Here is a 4,087-nt window from a genome sequence, read left to right as displayed (position 1 = left end):
AAAACCAATAAAAATAATAGTAATTAAAGTCAGGCATCAATTAACTATTGTGGAAATATGTATTCTTAATTGCCTGCATAGGTCTGGTGAAATAGAAAAGTTTTCAGCAGGCATTTAAAAGTTGCAACAGAAGTCACCTGGACCCATGACACTAAAGGTTGGGTTTTTATTGCTGATGAGCCTCACCAACTCTGGGAACAACCAGTGATGCTCCTGCAGATGTTTTCAGTGATCTAGCTGGGATATCAGGGTTCAAGTGATCCCTGGGGCTGTATCTATTCCTGTCTCACACTATCTCTTAGTGTTTTTGGCTGGCTGGAATGTGTCCTTGAATGCTGACAATGTCTCTTGCTTGCCTGGATTGAGGACAGAGAGGGGTTTGTGTAGAAAGCAGCCTACCATTTGGAGACAGCATTTATAGTAGTTGCTCTTTCCACTCTTCTCTCTGGCCCCACCCACTGCTGGAAGGTTGACTAGAAGGGAATGTGGCCCTTGGACTGAAAAAGGTTCCCCACTCCTGTTCAATAGGAACCATAATATATTTAAGATGCTTACTGGCTAAGTAATGCTTTGAACTCAACGAAACTTTTGGGATAATGCAGGAATATTATTTGAGACAGTTTAATAGGTATTTGAATATAGATTTACACCACCACCCCATTTATGTGTGTTCTACTTGTGTGCGACTGTGTATACATGTGATGCCGGGGAATAAACAATTCAAATCCAGAAATAGTGGGAGAGAGCTGGAGAGTCCTTGTGGCTCATGAAGAAACCCTCCCTGGAGCCTGAAGAGGGTGGACAAAGCTCTGAAGAGAACAGAGGCACCACAGGGCTTTGTATATGTTGTTCAGCTTCTCCACCTAAGAGGTGATGTGTGGCATAGTGCAGCAGCAGCCTGCGTGACTTGCAGCCTCCTGCCAGCCCCAGAGCTTCATTTCTAGTTGTGGATATTTTTGGATACAATATTTTTTTGGTATGGGTTGAAAGAGTGGCAGAGACAGAGTTTGAAGAGTGTTTAGAGGGTGCTCCCCACTTCATGTGATTTCATTTATGTGTGCGGGGCCCCAGAACGTAACCTCATGTAAGTGGGGAGTCAACTGTATTTAAAGGAACTTGAGACCCCTATTTGAGACTGCCAGTCAGATAGATCAACGGCCTGACTCAGTATAAACTAACTAGCTTCATATGTGGGACAATTGCCTTCCTCTGTATCTTTTGGCTTAGCTCTTTACCTTCAACCATCTAGATTGATTTTTACAATTATTTCTTGCCTGCAGCCATGTATGAAGCTCCAAAATATAACACTAAGATTATATGAGAGTACCCTTTGCCTTTTTAAAAGGAACTGTCTAATAAGAGATGCTGCTTTTGGACAGGAAGCTTGGTGACTCCTAAGTCCCTTCAAACACTGTGGTCCTGCAGTTATGCGTTTACATCCCCAAAAGTCTGAGGGATCATAAAAAATCAGGGATTTGGATAAACTAAATAAAGTAGCTTATTACAGAGGTCATAGTGAAATGGGTCACCATAGTGAAAACATTATGACTTTGATTAAAAATAGGTGGGAAATGAAGGCTCCATTGAATCTCTATTATTCAGTTAATTTAAGATTGTGAACCTATAAACATGTTCCTTCCCATCAAAATGAATGAAGCCTATGTCTAGGGTTGCAGATTTAGGCAGTGATCCGCAGGACACTTAAGGTGAAATGCTTTGATATGTTGACATATCTTGACCCTAAGACAGGCAGATGCCCTCCAGATGTTTTGGGACTACAATTCCCATCATCCCTGACCACTGGTCCTATTAGCTAGGGATCATGGGAGTTGCAGTCCTAAAACATCTGGAGGGGCGAGTTTGCCTATGCCTGCCCTAAGACTTGCAAGCCCAGTAAATAGAAGTATACTGACTGCTTCACCAACCAAGGGTAAGGAAGTAATCTGGTGTTTCCAACAGACTTTGATAGCACAGATCTTTAGCTTATAGGTATCAGTTTTGTTGAATTCAACAGGACAAAGCTAATATAATTCTAGGAATTGCTACTTTATGGCCTTGTCATGCAAGCCATTCATTTGCTGCTATGCTCGGTGCAAATTCCGGGTGGCCAAATTGCAAGGCTATTGCCTGGGTCACTCTTGGATTCATGCCATCAGATACACAAAAAAATCTGGCGTTTCTTGACTTTGTGATTAGAAGTCACCTATCTCCACCAGTGGAAAACCCAAAATAATAGCAAGGGAAGAAAGAAAGAAAAGTCTTAGAGCACTTTGGCTTTTTGAAAGAAAATATAAACAGGTACATTGATTTTGTTTCATATTTCCCCATCTTTTCCCTCCCTCCCACTTTCCTACTAGTTCTTTGAAGATGATTGCCCTGCTCCGCATTAAAAGATGTTATCAGTCCAAAAGAGCAAGTGTGCTCTTACACTAACTAATATCTGCTCAAACGTACCTGACTGCATTGGAAATGTTGCAGTAGATTGGTATAGCAGAGAATAATGAACCGCTGCACCCCATTGAAATGTAATTACACAGCACTCTTGTTCTTAAACCTATAAGGTGAAAGAAAGATGAATAGTGAAAGTAAAAACCGCTGACCCTTCAAAGTTTAATTTACGTTATGCATTCCCTTGCCCTTCTGATAGGTTTTAGAAAGGTCATAATTTAGGGTATTTTGCCGTTGATAAATGATCTGTGTGTTTGTGTTCACACGCACCGATTGATTTGTTATAGCCAAAATACTGTTTTTATAACAACCTGCAGTAGGCAAACAACAGACAAAAGGAAATCCAAGTAGGAGGTGAAGCGAAATTTGATCCTCCTTGGGATGGAGGTGGGAGGCAAGAAGCATCAGAGTCTGGTTTAAAAGGAAGGAGTGGCTTGGTTGAGGTCTGTTAATTTCCTCAGGGCACCATATACAAGTGTTTGCCCCATGACTAGCATCTAAGCCCTTGGTGCAGTTCCAGCTGATCACAATGGTTTTGTGTTGTCCAATGCCAAAAAATCTTTGCAACTTAGAGAGCTCCCTAGGTGGCAAAGGGTTGTTGGGGCAATTTTCCCGCCTTTCCAGCCTTGGATGAGGCTCCTTGTTTCCGGGCCCAGTTGATGCATTATGCATCAGGGCTGCCTGCAACTGACAGCCCCTCAGCCAGCGTCTACTTGAAAAGCAATGGTGCTAATCAAAGTCGACACATTTGAATGTCCAGACACACACACAGAGAAATTTACTAATCAAAAAGTGTATTTCCTAGGGCTGTCTCCAGAGAAATCCGCAGGAAGAAATTGGAATAATTTATTAGCTTACAAGTTTTCGTTGACAGTTAGCCCAAGGCTATTTATCTCTGTAATAGAGAACGTCTCCAATGTGGCAAAATTGACCAAATCAAACAGCTTTGATCAGAAAATGAATCTGGCAAGGCTGTCTGTCTGCCGGTCCCTGGGGAATGGCGGGAAACAAACAAAAAGATTTAACAAGTGGTCAATAGGAAAGAGAGAGAGAAAAAAAAAAATTGCAGGCTGCAAACTCCAGGAGCTTGCAATAGTTCTCGTTCTCTCTCACACACACTTTCTCTCTCTCACACACAAATTACTGAAGAAATAAATTATGTGTCTCATCATAATGTTTAACTCTGTAGTTATGCATAATCGCAGTCATGCAGTCCAAACTGAGAAGCGATTCTTGCCTAAAGGGCATGAAGATAAATAGTTCCAGCAAAAGGGTGGGGGACATGCCCTAATTTATACTTTAAAGGAAAGGAAAGAAGGACACTCTCCTTAGCTGTATGCATCCTTTTTATTTTTTACACTATTTGCCCCTGAACCAAAAATTGGATTAGGCATTGGGAGCAACTAAGAGGTTTTGAGTTGTCAGTTTAGATTTGGTGTGTGTGTGTGTGAAAAGGTTCATTTTTGCTAGTTTGCTGCATGGCCAGAGGTGTTGCCATCCTCCTCCAGTATCCTCTCAAATCAAACATGTCAACTATATAGCTGCAAATTAATTAGATAGGAATTAATGCTTTGGATAAGCACATTAAAAATCAACACTAAATACTTACAGTTACATAAGCAGCATACCAGGCAATGCA

The 4,087-nt window shown here is 41.4% G+C and overlaps 1 long non-coding RNA gene across 1 annotated transcript in view; it reads right to left on the bottom strand.

The window, feature by feature from the left end:
• Window positions 1-2,544, bottom strand: part of LOC117055061 — a 28,746-nt gene extending 26,202 nt beyond the window's left edge. The window contains exon 1 of the long non-coding RNA XR_004427576.1: window positions 2,455-2,544. This is a non-coding gene — a long non-coding RNA (uncharacterized LOC117055061). The remainder of the gene's footprint in view (window positions 1-2,454) is intronic.
• Window positions 2,545-4,087: the final 1,543 nt, after the last annotated feature.

This window comes from Lacerta agilis, chromosome 11, assembly GCF_009819535.1.
Source record: "Lacerta agilis isolate rLacAgi1 chromosome 11, rLacAgi1.pri, whole genome shotgun sequence".
Classification (NCBI taxonomy): Eukaryota; Metazoa; Chordata; class Lepidosauria; order Squamata; family Lacertidae; genus Lacerta; species Lacerta agilis.
The sequence above is the reverse complement of the archived record's forward strand: the minus strand, read 5'-3'. Positions and strand labels throughout refer to the sequence as shown.